The following is a 21,299-nucleotide window of genomic DNA, read 5'->3' on the forward strand; positions in this document are numbered from 1 at the left end:
CATCAGCTTGTTTGCTACGAGCCACATACTTGCCATGCAGAGGTTTCTGTTCCCATCTGCTAGCTAATTTTTCATGAGCATTTGTCTTTGCAATTAATTTTATTTTCTTTGTAGCAGCTGTTGGTGCATTTCCTTCAACCTGATCAAGCTGGTGGGTATCTAAGAGATCAGTAGCAAATGTTTTGCTCTCTTTCAGAATAGAGTGAAGTTTTTTTGGTCTTTCATGTTTTTCAACAAGTTTCAGCATCCAATCGTTGGTTGTTTCAAGGTATTTGGCCAGTCCGATTGTGGTGATTTTGTACGTAAGTTCAAGCTGGATCAAGCCTCGCCCTCCCTGAGCTCTGGAAAGGTAAAGACGATCCACATCTGCCTTTGAATGGTGCATCTTATTACAAGTCAGTAGCTTGCGGATTTTTCTATCAATTTTCATTATTTCACTGGTATTCCAGTTAAGCACATTGAAGCTATAAAGAACAACTGGGACTGCTAAGGAATTTATGGCTAACACCTTATTATATGCATTCAGCTCAGACTTCAGAACTGCTCGAACTCTTCTATAACATTCCTTCCTAACCTTCTCTTTCATGCTTGCATGCTGGATACCAGAGCCTTCATTTATTCCTAGGTATTTATAGGTTTGTTCCTGCTCAAGTTCCTTTATTACTGTTTCGATATCTAATTCTATTGAATTTGACTTTACCAGTTTCCCTTTCTTAAAAGTGGCTTTGGTACACTTTTCAAGGCCAAACTCCATCCCAATATCATCACTGAATCCTTTCACAGTATGTAGTAGTCCTTCAAGCTCTTCATCATCTTTGCCATATAGTTTTAAATCATCCATATAAAATAGATGGCTTATTTTCCTGTTGTCAATTATTATTATTATTATTATTATTATTATTATTTTATGTTTGACTTTTGTTTTGCATTTGTACAAGTTGGATCCAAGTCTCACCCAGAGACCTCAAGAGACAACAAGTTAGAAATTCATGTAGGTGTTATGCCTAGAGTACCATATATTTGGATTTGTACAGTTTTGTTCAAGTGAATGTTTAAGAAACCATAAGAAAATTATGTGTTTGCTTTAAAATTTGAGATCACATAGACAGTATTTTACGTCGGATATGGGCAGTTCCCATGAGCACTATCTTTTGAACTTCAGCCATTTTGGGGTTTCCTGGAATCTGATCTAGGTAGTAATCAGCCCGTTTCGCTGTCATTCCCAGGGCACCTATGACAATAGGTATTGTTTTCGTCTTCAGATTCCACATTTTGCTAATTTCTATTTCAAGATCTTTATATTTGCTCAGTTTTTGGTAGGTCTTGACAGATACGTTTATATCGATTGGGACAGTCATATCAATGAGGAGGCATGATTTTTGTCTGAAGTCTTTCAGTATGATGTCTGGCCTATTTGCGTCTATCTTTCTGTCGGTTTGAATGGTGAAGTTCCAGAGGAGTGCAATGTGATCGTTTTCAAGTACTGGGGGTGGTTTGTGTTCCCACCAGTTTTTATCATGGGGCAAGTCCAGGTTTTTGCATATTACCCAGTGAATATATTGTGCAGCTCTATCATGCCTGTTGAGATACTCTGTAGGCGCAAGCAGACTGCACATGGAGACAACAAGATCGATGGTCTCATTTTGTTGTTGGCATATACGACATAATGGGGAGCTGCCGTTCTTTAATATGTTGGCCTGGTAGTTCTTTGTAGGTAGGCATTGATCTTGGGCTGCTATGATAAACCCCTCTGTTTCTGATTTCAAGTCAGAGGCCATTAACCATTGGTGGGTAAGGGCTTTGTCAATATCTGCATTATTCGCTCTCTTTGGGTATTTGCCATTGAGAGGTTTTCCATGCCATTTTTCAGTCATAATAGCTAAGGCAGCAATTTTAGCACGGGTTTTCAAGCGCTTAGCTTTTTCTGCAGGTGTTTCTAGTTCGTCTAATTCTTGAATTTGTTGCAATTGGAATTCACTTAGATGTTCCTTTGCCTGTTTTGCTACTGAGTAAGATGCTTTCTTGCTTTCATATTTTAAGACAAGTTTTAGCATCCAGTCCTCAGAGTTTTTCAGATAGGTGTCTAGGCCAATTGTGGCTACCTTCATTGATAATGCCAGCTGTAAAAGTCCTCGGCCTCCTTCTTTTCTTGGCAGATAAAGACGTTCTATATCTGCCTTAGGGTGGTGCATTCTATGCATTGTCAACAGTTTTCGTATTTTTCTGTCAACATTACATATTTCAGTATTTCAGTATTATTATTATTATTATTATTATTATTATATGAAAACTCACAGCTTATTTTTCTGGGTATGATGGAATGTGTCAGCTGTTCACAGCCAGCAGACTAAGGTGATACTTGTTTACTGGTCACGCTTCAAGAACCCTGCGAAGTATTCTTGCAGTTCCAAGCAATGCTGATTATTGTAGGTGTTCTACCTTCACACTTGCACTAATCTTTTTCAGCCTTGTTGGTAGTTGAGTGCTGATACTTCCAAGTGCACCAATTACTATTGGTATCAAATCTACTCTCTTCCTTGACCACAACCTTCGTATTTCCCACTTTAAATCGCCATAGTTTATTTTTTCTTCTTCTTTCACATTGATCCTGTTGTCACCAGAGCATGCTATGTTGATAAACATACATGTTCTTTCTTTTCTATTCACCACATCAATGTCCAGTTTCCTATGTCTATCAGGTGATCGCACTGGATCATTACATCCCACAGGATATTGCAATTCTCGTTTTCAATGACTCCTTCTGGGGTATTATTATTATTATTATTGTTATGATTATTATTATTATTATTATTATTATTATTATTATTACAATTATTATTATTATTAAGACAGTGAGCTGGCAGAATCATTAGCACGCCAGGCAAAATACTTTATGGTATTTTATCTGCCACTACATTCTGAGTTCAAATTCTACTGGGATTGACTTTACCTTTCATACTTTCAGGATTGATTAAATAAGTACCAGTTACACACAGGAGTCAATGTGATCGACTTAATCTCTTCTCCCAAAACTGAGGCTTTGTGCTTCCAGTAGAAAATATTATTATTATTAAGGCAGTGAGCTAGCAGAATCATTAGCACACCAGGCAAAATACTTAGCAGCATTTCATCCATCTTTACGTTCTGAGTTCAAATTCTGCCAAGGTCAACTTTGCCTTTCAACCTTTCAGGGTCGATAAAATAAATACCAGTTGTGCACTGGGATTGGATGTAATCAACTAGCTCTCTCCCCAAAGTTTCAAGACTTGTGCCTATAGTAGAAAGGATTATTATTATTATTATTATTATTATTATTATTATTATTATTATTATTATTATTAAAGCAGTAAGTAGGCAGAATCATTAGCATGCTGGGCATAGCAGCATTTTGTCTGTCTTTACTTTTTGAGTTCAAATTTCACTGAGGTTGACTTTGCTTTTCATTCTTTTGGGGGTTGATAAATTAAGTACCAGTAAAACACTGGGGTTGATGTAATTAACTAGTCCCCACTCCCAAATTTCAAGTCTTATGCCTTTAGTTGAAAGGATCATTATTATTATTAAGGTGGTGAGCTGGCAGGATCATAAGTGCTGTGATAAAATGTTTAGCAGCATTTTGCCTGTCTTTACATTTTGTGTTCAAATTCCATCAAGGTCACCTTTGGTTTTCATCCTTTCAGGATTAATAAAATAAGGACCACTTGAGCACTAGAGTCAATGTAATTGACTTAATCCCTTTGTCTGAACTTGCTGGCCTTGTGCCATAATTTGAATCTATTATTATTGTTATTATCATCATCATCATCATTATTCTTCTTCTTCTTATTATTATTACTATTAGAGAAATCTCTGGTTGGGTACACTAATTTGCATGAAATAATAGCATCAATCTCAGTTATCTAGTAGGATAACTGCAAGAGTTACATGACAAGCAGTTTCTCCCAACCCAGCAAATGAAAATAAAAACAAATACTCCACAAATGTCAATCATATAAAGAGGGTAGTTGGATTAACTAAACCCTCTATAAATATTAGTCATCATGGTTTTAATGTCTGCTTTTCTATACTTGCATGGGTCAGATGAGCATATGTTGGGGGAGTTTTCTATATCTGGATGCCCTTCCTGTTGCCAACTTCAATTAAATAAAATTCACCCCAGTTCTTGACTGGTACTCTTTTTTATTGACTCCAGAGGTATGAACAGCAATGTTGATTCCAGTGAGATTTGAATTCAAAATGCAAACGGGCAGAACAAATTGTAAAACATGTATTTTGTCTAACTCACTAATGATTCTGTCAAAGAATAAAGCCAGAAATTTAGGGATAGTTTGTCAATGTAATCGGTCCCAATTACATGGCTTTCATTTCATTTTATTGACCTCAGAGGGATGGAGAGCAAAGATGGCCTCAGCAGGATTTGAACATAGGACATCAAATGCTGGAATAAATACTGTAAAGCAGTCCTTCTCAAACCATCTGATGTGGCACACCAGCAGTTTTTTTTTTTCCAATGTGCTAGAGACCGGTAATATTTCTTAATAATATTAATTTATACCGGAAACAATATAAATAAAAGTCGACAATTTTTTTTTTATCTTATATTTATTTTGCAAACAAATAATACAATGTTACATAAGCATTTTATTATGTCTCTTCCTTTTCTGGAAACTCTCTGTGTGCTGGCAGCTGATGGCTCGCGGACCGGTACCAGTCCACGGACCACCACTTTGAGTAGCACTACTGTAAAGCATTTTCCAGATGCTCTAACAATTTTACCATTCCGTTAATAGGTTCCAACACAGACATAAAGGTGGGAGAGAGTAGCCAGTTGTACTAATCCCAATACTTACTTCAAGGACACCCAAAAGATGAAATGTAATATTGATTTCAAGTTTTGGCACAAGGCCAGCAATTTCGGGGCATCGACCCCAGTATTCAACTAGTATTTATTTTATCAACCCCGAAAGGATGAAAGGCAAAGTCGACCTTGGCAAAGGCAAAGTCGAATGTTAATAATTATGCCAGCTCACCGCCCTACTATGAAACGGTAATACTGACATTGTGCATATTGTGCCCAATATTTTAATCAACTATTGGAGTTATTTCCCTTGCTTGCTGCTTCCTCATAAGTACTTCGAGAAAGAGTTGTTTTTCTTGTCTGTTTGTGAAACATTTTCAATTTAACATACGTGTGAAAAACAATAAAACCTGCGGTATTTGTATATTTCTCGAAGTACCCACGGTTGATAACCAACATTATTACGATGGATATCAATCGTTGATGCTTAAATGTTAGGAGGAGGAGGAGGAGGAGGAGGAGGAGGAGGAGGACAACAACAACAACAACAACAAAAGCAGCAGCAGCAGCAACAACAACAAAAAGGTGTTAAAGTATAATGATATTGAGAATGAGGAAGATAAGTGTGATGATGACAACTGCGGCGACAATAACAGAGATAATTATTTCCACATGGATGCAAAATATTTAGCAACATATTATTGCTACGAAAATCATGTTCTCTGACTGATCTTCTATTTGTCATATTCCTCTTGACAATAAAATAAAGCACCAGTTAAACGTTAGAGTTTAACTACTACATTATTAGAGTCGAATTCATCAACTATATGCGTGATAGTTATAAATTGGGTACTTATGCTTACAGTAGAAACCAGTTGTTATTTAGCTCTTGGTCATTTCCTGATAGACTACACCTATGAAAATAATTAAAAAACAATTCTGCTATGAGCATGCTTTCTTTTATATATAAAGGATTATTTTGTTAGATTATCAATTATTTATTTATTTATTTGTTGGTTAGTTTGTTTGTTTGTTGAAGGTGGTTAGATGTGATTTGAGGATGACTTGGCCATTATTTGCAGCCAGCAGAGCGACTACATAGGGAATTTCCTCATTGGTTAACTAATTATTATTGTTTTCTTGCTGCTTTGCCCCTTCAGGGTCAGACCTGGTCAAGCAGACCTATTCGAACAAAAATTCCAGTTTTTTTTTGTTTGTTGTACCCTGGTTTGATGGGATAAAAAGAGAAAAAGAAAGAAAAAAATAGGTTTGAACTTTTGAAAAGGTCTGAAAAAGGATGTAAGAAAATATTGAATACTTGAGGAGTTCACTTCCCACTGGGAAGGATTATATTTGTAATTTAAAGAAGCTTCTTTGTCACATGCTGAGTCAAGCTGAGTCTACTTGAGAATTATGCTATGGACGCATGTGCTGTCTGTCTGTAGAATACTGATTGCACTGTGTAGCACAATTTTTTTTCTTTGGGTAGCAACTGTTTTTCCTGTCTGTTTACCCCTAGAAAGTATGAAAAATAGCTAATATTTCCTTCAAACTTTGCTTCTGTTACATTCATTCAAACCCCAAAGAATCCCACTCAACACATGACTATGATACTCCCCCACTACTTCTTGCTCATGATCAGAGACGCACATATTGTCAACCACTAAGGGACATGCTCAAGTGGTTAAGGTCAAGCAAATGACAAGCTAATCTGTTGTATTGAGCAGAATATGCGTTATAATGAGATTTCTGCATCAGCAACACAGTGCTGAATCTGTCTGAAATGTAATGAAAAATAGGTCAGTTTCAAACACTGATGTCCAGGTTACAAAAGCAAAGCCTGAAGGGAATAGTAGTCATTTCCTTTGATTTCTAGATAGAAGCAAATAGGAAATAACACTTACTGATTAAAGACATAAAAAAAGAAATAAAACTTAAAATTTGTTATGCAGTGTTATTTATATACAAATTCAGTGGGTAGAAGGTCAGGTCTATTGAAACATTCACTTATCATTATCGATATCAACAAAGATACATTCACATTGTTTCCTTTTCCACTTATTTCATTGTACTACCAAAGAAAGGAAAGGATGGAAAATGGTGGAAAAAATGTGTTTCGCTGATGACAGGAAAAGACGGAAGGAAGAAGTCGTATGCCTTGTTGTGCACATGGATTTTAATTGATTGAACTATCGTCTCTATTTTCTTTCATTTGTTTCAGTCAATAGAATGTGGCCATATTGGAGCACCGCCTTGAAATGTCTAATCGAATAAATTGAACCTGTAATTCTTTTTCTTCTTCTTCTTCTTCTTCTTCTAAATATTATTATTATTATTATTAGGACAGCGAGTTGGCAAGAATGTTAACAAGCTGGGCAAAATGCTCAGTAGCATTTTCATCCGTCTCCATGTTCTGAGTTCAAATTCTGCCAAGGTCGACATTGACTTTCATCCTTTCGGGGTCGATAATTAGGTACCAAATTTCAGGCCTTGTGCTTATAGTAGAAAGGATTATTATTATTATTATTATTATTATTCAGTAGTTTTATTTTTATAGCGTGCTTTCACTTCACTACCGAGCGCAGCTCTGCGTGCCTTGGGTATGTGCTGTGGTTTGCTGTGATGCTCTTATGGTTACTGTATTGAAAGTGTTTTGCGTAGAATGTGTGCAGTACACAGTAATGCAATTTTCTGTATGTTATATATATTTGTAAGTCTCTGTGTTTTTGTTATGTATTTGTCTGAATATTTTTTTATCATCCCTAAGGCGCCTACTATGATAGGAATTGTTTCTGTTTTTAGATTCCACATTCGAGTTACTTCCATTTCCAGGTCTGGGCGGTGGGCTGGCAGGAATGTTAACACACCATGCAAAATGATCAGCACTATTTTCGTCCATCTCATGCTCTAAGTTCAAATTCCATCAAGGTCAACTTTGCCTTTTATCCTTTAGGGGTTGGTAAAATAAGTACATTTGGGCACTGGGGTCAATGACTTGCCCCACGCCCCAAAATTGCTGACCTCGAGCAAAGTTTGAAATCATTAGTATTTCGTCCGTCTTCTTGTTCTGAGTTCAAATTTCGCCGAGGTTGACTTTGCCTTTCGTCCTTTCGGAGTTGATAAAATAAGTACCATTGCTTGGTAGGTCACCGAAATAAGTGGAAAAGGAAACAAAGTGAATGTATCTTTGTCAATATCAATGACGGTCATTCTCATCCCACAATTTTCAGACTACGCCCCTCCTCACAAATTTCAGGCTTTGCACCTATAGTAGAAAAGATTATTAATATCATTATTATTATTATTATTATTATTATTATTATTATTATCATCATTATCAATTCATATTGGAATTTCTATGCTGATAGAACCCATGACGAAGCTCTCCAAGACATGAACAGCTAAGACATTTTATCCGCTTATATATTATCCCTTCTTGCTGTGCTCCCCCCCCCCCCCACGTCCGTTTCTCTATCTATACATTTCTTCTCTTCCATATCTCTGTTCTGTCTTAAATTCATGATTATTTATGTATTTCTTTTCTCTACCTCACTCAAGCTATCGCCTTTCCTTCTACTTTATTCAAGTTATGCTCCTCTAGCCCAAACTTGTCTGAAATTTTGTCTCTCCTCACTTTAAAAATTACGATTTAACTCTCATTTCTGTTACTGATTTAAGCATTTAATCTCACGGTTTAAACACTGCTGTGTTTCTTTCAACTTTGTTTCTAAAATCCCAAGGAATTTAACCAGCGTGATGTACTGCTACCTGTTCCTCTATCTCTCTCTCTCTCTCTCTCTGCCCCACTTCCTCTTCGATTCATACGTGTCCCCAAACCTATTATAACCAGTTCACTTTCCAACTTCATCCCAATTCGTATTGGAATTTCTATGCTGATAGAACCCATGATGAAGCTCTCTTAGCCCGCGGTACGCCCGCCCTTCCACCCCCTCCACCAGTACCGGAAGTTTAGATCATCTTCCATCCTTAGCTGTCTCCCGCGAACACTGCTAGTGACCTTATACCACCCCTCCCTTCTTATCAACCTTATAGCGCATAAAGATTGGGTGGTATATGAAGGTTGTAGGTATTGTTTTGTTTATGAATTCTGTCAAATGCAAGCTTTCTTTTCAGGTACACGACACTGCTTTCCCCCATCCCAGGGTTACACGGGCCCACTCCTCCCACACTGTCAGGATTGGCACTCTCAACGTCGGCACGCTGAAAGGTAGGTCTGGTGAGATTGTTGAGATGCTTGAACGGCGACGCATAGATCTGTGCTGCATCCAAGAAGTAAGATGGAGAGGTTCTGCGAGGTTCCTCACAGGCAAAGAACACAGGTACAATATTTTCTGGGCAGGGAACACTGACAGGGTTGGGGGCGTAGGAATACTTCTAGCAGAGAAATGGGTTGATAAGGTAATCGAGGTAGTTAGAGTATGTGACAGAGTACTTAAGATTAGACTAGTGCTTCACCATAGGCTAGCTACTGTCATCTCATCCTATGCCCCTCAACCGGGGCTACCAGATGGGCTGAAAGACCAATTCTATGACACCCTCTTGCAAACTACCTCGTCGACAAGTGACAGGAAACTCTATAAGATGTACCCAATGCAAGCTATGGACACATAAGAGGTGCAGCAATATCAAAGGCAGGTTAACTAGGAAGTTAGTTTTTGTATGTGGCAGATGTTCAGGTGCAATAAACACTGTAAACAAACAGGAAACAACTTCTGTCTCACTCCAGGGAGAAAAACTAGAGGTAGTTGATAGCTTCTGCTATCTGGGTGACCAAGTTAGTAGTGGGGGTGGGTGCACTGAAAGTGTAGCTGCTAGAATAAGAATAGCTTGGGCGAAGTTCAGAGAGCTCTTACCTCTGCTAGCGACAAAGGGACTCTCACTCAGAGTAAAAGGCAGACTGTATGACGTATGTGTACGAACAGCCATGCTACATGGCAGTGAAACATGGGCTGTGACTGCTGAGGACATGGATGAGTAATGTCAGTGTGCATACTCAACAGAGTGTAAGTTTCTTGAGAGAAAAGCTGAACATAAGAAGCATCAGTTGTGGTGTGCAAGAGAGACGATTGCGCTGGTATGGTCATGTGGTGAGAATGGACAAGGATAGCTGCGTGAAAAAGTGCCACACCCTAACAGTTGATGGAATCCGTGGAAGAGGTAGGCCCAGGAAGACCTGGGCTGAGGTGGTGAGGCAAGACCTTCGAACATTGGGCATCACCGAGGCGATGACTTCTGACCGAGACCTTTGGAAATATGCTGTGCATGAGAAGACCCAGCAAGCCAAGTGAGACCTAAATCCAAGGCCTCTGCCAGCCCACTTATGTGTACCTTTCCTACATTGGACACTAAACTCCGCTTGCGAAGACACTTGTTGAGGAAAGTGAAATCGAACTAAATTCGACGACTGGCACCCGTGCCAACGTCATCTCCTTCATTGGACATGAAACTCAGCTTGCAAAGACTTATTGGGGCAAGCGAAAGCGAAATCGGAATAGCACCTGTGCCCAGTGTCGCCTTTCTGGCACTTGTGCCCGTGACATGTATAAGGATTTTCGAGCGAGATCTTTGCCAGTGCCCCTGGACTGGCTCTTGTGCTGGTGGCACATAAAATACACCATTTTGAGCGTGGCCGTTGCCAGTACCGCCTGACTGGCCTTCGTGTGGGTGACACGTAAAAGCACCCACTACACTCTCTGAGTGGTTGGCGTTAGGAAGGGCATCTAGCTGTAGAAACTCTGACAAATCAGATTGGAGCCTGGTGTTGCCATCCGGTTTCACCAGTCCTTAGTCAAATCGTCCAACCCATGCTAGCATGGAAAGCAGACGTTAAACAATGATGATGATGATGATGGTGATTATTATTACCTAGAATGTCATCAGGTGCTCACAGCCCTCCACCAGTGGGGAATGGGATTGGTGGATGTTTCGCTTTAGAAATTTATAGAGGACTAGTTGCAAGGAAGTGCAACATCGTTCACGAGGGAGACTGGGCTCTGATGAAAATGAACTGGCTAGTTTGTTCCAGAGGATTTTCTGGTCGAGAACTATCATGGATAATTTCCAGATGTCCTTGGCCTGGCAGTGCTACCAGGATGCACAACCAGTTCGAGGCAACCTCTACAGACACGGATGTGTTGTCAGACAGGCTTGTTCAAGGTGTGCGCAGAGTGACAAAACTGTTATGCATACACTCATTCAGTGTCTGGGCATTGCTGACTTGTGTGGTTATATCGAACAGCTGTTGTCACGTGTGGGACAGATCCATCTATTGGCTGTGTCTGTAGTGATGATTGACCTGCCGCCCTCCTTCAGTTAGACAGGCAACACAGTTTTCTTTTGCCTGGTGACAGTGGCAAAAGAGGTTGTTCGGTGGACAAGGCTGAAATGCATGAGGATAGATACATTCCTCTCTGGTAGAGCTTTCATTGACTTCTTCAAGTTTCACTTGAAAAGAAAATTGAGAGTGGAGAGGGAAGTACTGTCCTTGAGTAAGTTTATTGAAAGATAAGTGAAAGTTTCAAAAATGGAGTGGATGGTATCGCTCTCAGTGTAGACCTGTGAGTTGTAGAGAAGGAATTGGGGAGGGTACATGTTCTTGGTGTTCAGGGGAATCTTGGACAAAGGGGTTCCTCGATTATCTCAAGTGGTCATCCTGTATCAGGAGGGCTACATCTCTATCATCCTCCCGCCCCCATCCTTTTTTGTTTTTTTACCTTTGTATACTACGTATATGTCCCTTCCTGTACATTGTATACTGTGTATACTTACCTTTTTTCTTTCTTTTGTATCATTTCATTATATGTAAGCCCCAACAGTTTATATTTGTCTTTGTATTGTCCCCCCTCATCCGTCACCCTGATGGCAAATAAATGAAAGCATTATTATTAACATTATTAAGGCGGTGAGCTGGCAGAATCGTTAGCACGCGGGGCGAAATGTCAAACAGTATTTCGTCTGTCGAGTTCAACTTTGCCTCTCGTCCTTTCAGGGTCAATAAATTAAGTACCAGTGAAACACTGGGGTCAATGTATTCAATTAGCCTCCCCCCTAAACTGCAGGCCTTGTGTATTTAGTAGAAAGGATTATTATTATTATTATTATTATTATTATTATTATTATTATTATTATTATTATTTATTTATTTATTTTCTTTTTTTCTAAGCCTGGTATTTATTATGGTGTCTTTTGCCGAAATGTGAAGTTAAAGGGAGATAAGCAAACCAACACTGGTAGTCAAGCGGTGGCGGGGGACAACACAAACACACACACACACACACACATATATATATATATATATATATATATATATATATATATATATATATATATATATATATATATATATATATACAAACAATATATGAATATATGCATATATATGTACATGTATGTACATACCTTCATCTACATGTACATATAGATACATATCTGGGTACATGATGTTGCAAAAAAACATGGACAAAATGATAAACAAGTTACAAAAAACAAGCAGGCCGCATAGAGGACAAATCCTTCATCAGCTGCCACCATTAAAACACTGGTGTTTCTAAGAGTTAGGGCAGTTATATATATATATATATATATATATATATATATATATATATATATATGTGTGTGTGTGTGTGTGTGTGTGTGTATTCTTTTTTGCTCTCTTTTACTCTTTTACTTGTTTCAGTCATTTGACTGTGACCATGCTGGAGCACCGCCTTTAGTCGAGCAAATCGACCCCAGGACTTATTCTTTGTAAACTTAGTACTTACTCTATCGGTCTCTTTTGCCGAACCGCTAAGTTACGGGGATGTAAGCACACCCACATCGGTTGTCAAATGATGTTGGTGGGGGGACACAAACAGACACACACACACACACACACATATATATATAAATACACATACTTACATATATATATATATATATATATATATATATATATATATATATATATATATATACATATACATATATATATCCGACGGGCTTGTTTCAGTTTCTGCCTACCAAATCCACTCACAAGGCTTTGGTCGGCCCGAGGCTATAGTAGAAGACACTTGCCCAAGATGCCACGCAGTGGGACTGAACTTGGAACCATGCGATTCGTAAGCATGCTACTAACCACACAGCCACTCCTAGTCACATATGTAATACAAGACGGGATTCTTTCTGTTTCCGTCTACCAAATCCATTCACAAGGCTTTGGTCGGCCCGCGGCTATAGTAGAAGACACCTGTCCAATTATAATATGGAATCAAATGATCCAATGAGGGAACTTAAACCAATGATAGACTCTCAATGCTAGGGGTTCTTAAGCTGAGAAATACTAACCTCTCTCCACTTCACAAAAATTATTAGTGAAATTTATTTTTGCCCCTCTCTTTTTATCAACAAGGAAACAAAGGTTTCGAAAAAATTTTGACACATCTAATCGAATGACTGGTTAAATGGATGATTAATCAAACAATCGTTGAGTTAATTCGTTAAATAATTATCTTATTGACTAATAATAATAATAATAATAATAATAATAATAATAATAATAATAATAATAATAATAATAATAAAAGAACTGAAATATTAACAGTGTGAGATAAACAAAATAAGAGTTTACATCCATTAAATCTTTCTTTACCATGATGCTGGTAAATTCAAAGACTTATTGGCACTCCGTCGCTTATGACCACAAGGGTTCCAGTTGATCCGATGAACGAACAGCCTGCATGAGAATTTAACGTGCATATGGGTGAGCACTCAACAGACTCGTGTACCCTTAACGTAGTCCTCAGGGAGATTCAGCGTGACACAGTGTGAAAAGGCAGGCCCTTTGAACTACAGGTACTACCCAATTTTGCCAAATAGCTTGTTCAAGGACCCAACGCATCGCCGGGAATCGAACTCGCGATCTTATGATCGTAGGCCGAATACCCTAAAAAAAAAATCAATGAAAACAGAAAAAGAAAAACAAGCACCTAATTTAATTACCCATTGCCATTTATTTACTCCTTACCCACTTTCACTTCAAACCTCGCAAGTCCCATTGCTTTGTATGGAAATCTAACCTGGTAGACATAGCCAAATTACCCTCAAATCGCACCTTACCCCACCTTCTCTCTCTCTCTCTCTCTCTCTCTCTATATATATATATATATATATATATATATATATATATATATATCTTTTATCTTGTAAGTTACGGGGCTCCACCAATGCCTCAGCACCGCCTCCCCCCACGCCCCTTCAGTACTTGTTATTTTTACCGTCAGACTGTGATAGGAAACAAACACGAAGATAACCCCCACACACACATACATACACACACATACATACACACACACATACATACACACACACATACATACACACACACATACACACACAATGCAGTCCGATATATACTAAGCATGAAAACAAAGACGGTGGGGTCACAAGTAGATCGCTCAGAATCTCTTCGATCAGTACTATTGTACCTACATAAAAAAATATATTCTTTAAAAGACATATTCAAACTAGTATAAAATAAATAATATACACAGCGGGTGCGGGGATACAATATAATGAATTTATAAATAGATAGCTGAAATAACTTACATTGGTTCACTCAACTGAAAGGACGTTGTCTACCAGTTTGTCGTTACTCTGGGATACGGTTGCTAAGGAATAAGAGGGAAGTAATAATTTTTAAAAATTATTTCTCTTCGTATTTATATATAACGCATTCTATTGCATAATTTGAATTCGTATATATCAATTATATTTTAGATGCTAATTAAATCCCGAACGTAATTTAAAGAAGGGGTTTAAACAAAAACGATTCTAAGTCTAAACAAAAGACGAATTAAGTCACGTTACATCGCGTTGACAATATGTTGAATTACTTCCCCTATAACCGAATTAGCTACTTGTTTATGGTTGTACTAGCAGAGATACCCGGCGTTGCTCAGATTAAAACGGCATAGTTTTTAATTCTTTTTTTTTTCAGTCATTTGACTGTGGCCATGCTGGAGCACCACCTTTAATCAACACAAAAGAAGAAAGCAGGAGGGAGGGAGAAAGAAAGAGTGAAAGACGGAGAGAGAAAGAAAGAAAGAGGGAGAGACGGAGAAAGAAAAAGGAAGGAAAGAGGGAGAAAGAAAGAAAGAGGGGGAAAAAAGAAAGAATGAAAGAGATAAAGAAAGAAAGAGGGAGGAAAAAAGAAAGAATGAAAGAAATAAAGAAAGAAAGGAAGAGGGAGGAAGAACGAAAGAAAGACAGGAGAAAAAAGAAAGGAGAGATGAGAAAAAGGAAAGAAAGAAAAGAAGAAAGAAAGAAAGAAAGAAAGAAAGGAAGAAAGAAAGAAATAAAGGAAGGAAGGAAGGAAGGAAGGAAGAAAGAAAGAAAGAAAGAAAGGAAGGAAGAAAGAAAGAAAGAAAGAAAGAGAGAAAGTGGATAAGAACGAAATAAAGAAAGATGGAGGGAGAGAGAAAGAAGGAAAGAAAGTGGGAGAAAGAAAGAAAGAAAGAAAGAAAGGAAGAAGGAAAGAAAGAAGGCAGAAAGGAAGTAAAGAAAGAGGGAGAAAGAAAGGAAGGAAGGAAGAAAGAAAGAAAGGAAGGAAGGAAGGAAGAAGGAAAGAAAGAAGGCAGGAAGGAAGTAAAGAAAGATAGAGAAAGAAAGAAAGAAAGAAAGAAAGAAAGAGGGAGAGACGGAGAAAGAAAAAAGAGGGAAAAAAGAAAGAAAGAGAGAAAAAAGATGGAAAGAAAGAAAGAAAGAAAAAAAGAAAGAAAGAAAGAAAGAAAGAAAGAAAGAAAGAAAGAAAGAAAGAAAGAAAGAAAGAAAGAGGGAGAGACGGAGAAAGAAAAGGGAAGGAAAGAGTGAGAAAGAAAGAAAGAGGGAGGAAAAGAGAAAGAATGAAAGAAATAAAGAAAGAAAGTGTGAGGAAGAACGAAAGAAAGAAAGAAAGAAAGCAAGAAAGTGGATAAGAACGAAATAAAGAAAGATGGAGGGAGAGAGAAAGAAGGAAAGAAAGTGGGAGAAAGAAAGAAAGAAAGCAAGAAAGAAAGCAAGAAAGGAAGAAAGAAAGGAAGAAGGAAAGAAAGGAGGCAGGAAGGAATTAAAGAAAGATGGAGGAAGGAAGAAAGCAAGAAAAAAGAGGGAAGGAAAGAAAGAAAGAAAGAAAAAAGAGGGAAAGAAAGAAAAAAGAAACAAAGAAACAAAGAAAGAAAGCGGAAGAAAGAAGGAAAGAAAGAAAGCGGGAGAAAGAAGGAAAGAAAGAAAGGAGGGAGAAAGAAAGAAGAAAAGAACGAAAGAAACATGGAAAGAAGGAAGGAAGGAAAGAAACAAACAAACAAACAAACAAAGTGAAAATGAAGAGAAAAAACTGAGAGATGTGGGATAGAATCATTGGGAAAACGAGAGTGAAGACACAGAGGTCAATGTTTAGGTTGTTGTTGGCATTCCGTCGCTTACGACGTCGAGGGTTCCAGTTGATCCGATCAACGGAACAGCCTGCTCGTGAAATTAACATGCAAGTAGCTGAGCACTCCACAGACACGTGTACCCTTAACGTAGTTCTCGGGGGATATTCAGCGTGACACAGTGTGACAAGTCTGACCCTTTGAATTACAGGCACAACAGAAACAGGAAGTAAGAGCGAGAGATAGTTGTGGTGGAAGAGTACAGCTGGGTTCGCCACCATCCCCTGCCGGAGCCTCGTGGAGATTTAGGTGTTTTCGCTCAATAAACACTCACAACGCCCGGTCTGAGAATCGAAACCGCGATCCTATGACCGTGAGTCCGCTGCCCTAACCACTGGGCCATTGCGCCTCCACCACTGTTTAGGTATATGTGGCAAAACTCAATTTAGAAACTGAATAAATCAAAATGAGAAATGACTGAGTTATTTTCCAGTGAGAATCTACAGAAAACGTAACGACATGGATTTAAACGCAAGACTATGTGAAATACACTGAAGACAATTTCTAAACAAAAGTTATTTCGTGTCAGTTAAAGAGAGAGACAGAGAGATAGAGAAAGGAGAAAAAGGAGTGAAAGAAACAGACATAGGAGAGAAGGAAAGAGAAGAGATAAATAAACATGGAGAAAATCGGATGAAAAACTGCAGAAGTCAAAGGGAGAGAACACACTGAATAAAATAAGACGAGAAGAAAGTGATTTATTTTTTTATTGGGAACGCACACAAACGGTAACGACACATTTTAACTCAAGACTATCTTATCTTATCTTATCTAATATAATAAAGCTGAAGATGTGTGCCTGTGTGAAGCCTTTTAAAAAGTTTATGGAAATCCACATTTTCCACTTTTTCGTAAACATTTTTACATCAATGGAATTTTCTCGATGTGAACTTTCCAGTGCAGTAATTAGATTTTTTAAATTCCGTTTTAAGGGAGATTTGGCTGTTGTTTCTAGCAACTTTTATATTTCTTCCCTTCTACCTGTAACGGCGTTCTTACACATCGATCACGTGTATGCATGTACGTGTATGTTGTGTGAGTGTGTTTTTCTTGCAGTGTGTGCTTGTATTTGTGTGTGCGTGTGTGTTTGTGTATATATATGTGTGTGTGTATATGAGTGCGGTTTGCTCTATGGATCGCATGTGGGTTATTTGTGTGTGTTGTATGTGCGTATGTATAAGTCCATGTATGTATACTTAGGTGCGTATATGTGTTAGTGTTTGTTGTGTGTGTATGGGAGTTATGTGTGGGTTCATTTGCGTGTGTGTCCATGTATGTATACTAGCAGTATAACCCGACCTTGTCCGGGTGTGACTCATTATGCCATCTACGATTAGTCTTGCTAGCTGAAAATCAACTAAAAAAGAAAGCCTTACAACGAAAAAACCCTTATGATGTAAATATGTTCATAATTCAAAAGACGATGAAATTAATAGGGAAAGTCTGAAGGCTGTTTTGCGTAAAATTATTAAGCATACGTAAATTTCATCCGTGTAATTGGCTATAGAAATGCTTGTGCAAAACAACTTTTTGCGCTGTCCTGATTATACATAGCAGGGTAATCCCTTTTCACAGGAGCTAGGATGGCAATTTGTGATGAAGCAATTGCTGTCGATCTGTTGCTAAACAGTTTTGCCAGAATTCTATCAGATTGGGCAGAAGGTGTTGATGCAGCATTTTGCATTATGTTCAAAGTAGCTACTGGAATGTGAATTGTTGCAGTCTGTGGCTGTCATTTTAAACCGGTTGCTGTCTTTCCCCAGCAAACTCTCTTCTTTGGAGGCATAATCTATGTATATATTAAACAGAACAACAAAAGTTATAATAGATGGCAGGGTCGGTACTTTTCACATATCTGTAATTTTTCAGATTAACACCCACACGATTACCCAACCCTAATCCTAAACCTAATCCTAACACTAACCCTAACACTAACCCTAAACCCTAACCCTAACCCTAACCCTGACCCTAAAAAACGTAACCGAAACATTAATTCTAAACCCTAACCCTGACCCTAAAACCCTAACCCTAACATCCTAGTGAAAATCGTGGTAAATTTACAAAACATTGACGAACATGAGTTATATTTTACTGAATGATTGTGTACTTGCACGTGTATGCTTTTGAGAGAGCGAGAGAGGAAGAGGTAGAGAGGGGGAGAGAAAGGAATAGGGGTAGTTAAAAGTTTTCTTATGACTGCTTCTCTTCACTGACTATTACTTCATTAGAAATCTAAGGATGCACATAAGCACATAATAGAGAAAAATGAAACAAATATAGACGACTTGCTCCGAAACACCACCGAGTGGGGAACACTTCTGAAAAATAATCTGCAGTTGTTTCCTTCAAAATTCCTACATGCTTGAAATGTACATACATCAAGGTACATTTGTACAAAATTTCATGAAAAAATATTCATTTTCCTGGAAGTTAAGAGGAATTTAAGTGGAATTTCCGAATATTGTACCCCACCCCCTTCCAAAACACTTTCACCGGAAATTTTTGTATATTTGGAATCTACATAATAAATAATATATGCATAGAAAATTTCATTAAAAAATATTCATTTTTATGAAAGTTATGACCTTCCAAAGTTGGGAGATACAACTCTAGTTATGCCATCAATGTTTTGTAAATATACCACGATGTGAATGACTGTGTTTACTTGCACGTGTATACGTTTGAGAGAGCGAGAGAGGAAGAGGGGGAGAAATAAATAGAGATTGAGAGCAATGTGTATGTTGTTGTCACAGGTCATGTATGTGTGGTTGTGTGTGTTTTTACGTATCTATGTTATGAAAAATAGGTAAAGAATACTGAGATGAAAGTTTAATCTACGACGTTGTATGTATCACTTTCTCTGTCTCTCCCTCTCCCTCTTTTACTCTTACTCTCTATATTTTTATGTTGAGCGCGTGTGTAAGAATTGCGTTCCAGGTAGAAGGGATGAAATATAAAAGTTGCTAGAAACAACAGCCAAATCTCCCTTAAATCACACAAAGTAAACGGAATTTTAAAAATATAATTACTGCACTGGAAAGTTCACATCGAGAAAATTCCATTGATGTAAAAATTTTTACGAAAAAGTGGAAAATGTGGATTTCTATAAACTTTCAAAAAGGCTTCACACAAACACACAATTTCAGATTTATATATTAAGTTGGTGTAATAAGTCACATCCAGACAACGTCGGGTTATACTCCTAGTATGTAATAAACGTGATGTTGTGTGTCTGTGTGAAGCCTTTTTAAAAGTTTATAGAAATCCAGATTTTCCACTTTTTCGTAAAAAATTTTACATCAATGGAATTTTCTCGATGTGAACTTTCCAGTCCAGTAATTAGATTTTTTAAAATTCCGTTTACTTTGTGTGATTTAAGGGAGATTTGGCTGTTGTTTCTAGCAACTTTTATATTTCTTCCTTTCTGCCTGTAATGGCGTTCTTATACACATATATCACGCGTTCTCTATTCCTTCCTCCCCTCTCTTCCTCTCTCGCTCTCTCAAGCGCATACACGTGCAAGTACACACAATCAGCCAATAAAATATAACTCATGTTTGTCAATGTGGCCTAACTACCGACTTTGGAAGGTCATAACTTTCAGAAAAATGAATATTTTTTAATGAAATTTTCTATGCAAATATTATTTATGTAGATTCCGAATATACAAAAATTTTCGGTGAAAGTATTTTGGGAGGGGGGGGGGGGCAATTTTTGAAAAGTGTTCCCCACTCGGTGGTGTTTCGGAGCAAGTCGTCTATATTTGTTTCATTTTTCTCTGTTATGTGTGTATGTGCATCTGTAGATTTCAACTTTACACTGTCCGACTGGAAACCTTGAAACATCACAATTTTCACTTTCATTTTATTCTCTACCCGAGATCGCGCTAAAATTTATTTTGTTACCACTTTGGAAATTATAACACTAAAATTTATTCTGTTGCCACTTTGGAAGGTTTCAAGATGAATATCATGCAATGTCCTCCGTTTCGCTTATTGGATTTGTTTGAAATCAGCCGTGACCAGGACCATCTAATTGAATGGCTGAAAACATATGGACTTTTAGCAGAAGCTCATGTCTCTGACTGTGGCCACAATTGTTCGTTTGTGAAATTTCCGCGACTTCAAGATGGGTATAATTGGAAGTGCACTACTCGACAGTGTCGAGAACGTTTTTCCATTAGAAAAGGATCGTTTTTCCAAAATAGTAATTTATCTTTAAGAACAATACTGGTGGTCCATTGATGAACCCTTGCAGAAAATTATGCATGAGCTAAAAATTGCGAGTTGGTCCACTGTGGTGGATTGGGCCAATTTCTGCCGAGATATTCTGGCACTGGTCCACTGTGGTGGATTGGGCCAATTTCTGCCGAGATATTCTGGCACAACACCTAATTGATAATCCATTAATGATTGGCGGCCCTGATGTCGTGGTTGCCATCGATGAGTCTAAATTTATGCACCGAAAGTATCGGCGGGGTGCGCACTACGACGGCACTTGGGTGTTGGGTGGAGTTGAATTGGACAATCCCACCAATTGTTTCTTATCTATATGCCCTGATAATAGCCGGTCCATGGATTCCTTGGAATCCATTATCCAACAACATGTCCGTCCAGGGAGCATCATTTTCACAGATGAATGGACACATTATCGTAATTTGCAGCAGCAAGGGTTCCTGCATTTAACGGTAAACCACTCAGTTTCATTTGTTGATGAATCCACAGGTGTACACACAAATCATGTAGAAGGAATGTGGGTGCATGCTAAGCGCAAATATCGGCAACTTTATGGTACCTCATCCGAGTTGTTTCCCACGTATTTAATAGAATTCATGTGGCGGAAGAGGTACTCCACTAGACAATTTGAGCACCTCTTTGCTCAAATTGCTGAGCAACACACATTTTAAATACATATATACATAACATATTTTTTTTAAAAACAAACATTCTTAACTAATACAAGATTTCACATAAGATCAATGAAGAACACAAAAACGTACTGAAACTTATGTTATTTTGTTGGGATTAATCCACCTT

General features: G+C 38.0%; 1 protein-coding gene across 1 annotated transcript in view; it reads right to left on the reverse strand.

Moving 5' to 3' along the window:
- LOC106873590 (cilia- and flagella-associated protein 44) overlaps positions 1–14,692 on the reverse strand; it is a 192,187-nt gene extending 177,495 nt beyond the window's left edge. The window contains exon 1 of the mRNA XM_014921024.3: positions 14,402–14,692. The gene's annotated coding sequence lies outside the window, so the exon portion shown is untranslated. The remainder of the gene's footprint in view (positions 1–14,401) is intronic.
- Positions 14,693–21,299: the final 6,607 nt, after the last annotated feature.

This window comes from Octopus bimaculoides, chromosome 5 (genome assembly GCF_046866305.1).
Source record: "Octopus bimaculoides isolate indiv1 chromosome 5, ASM4686630v1, whole genome shotgun sequence".
NCBI classification, from domain to species: Eukaryota; Metazoa; Mollusca; class Cephalopoda; order Octopoda; family Octopodidae; genus Octopus; species Octopus bimaculoides.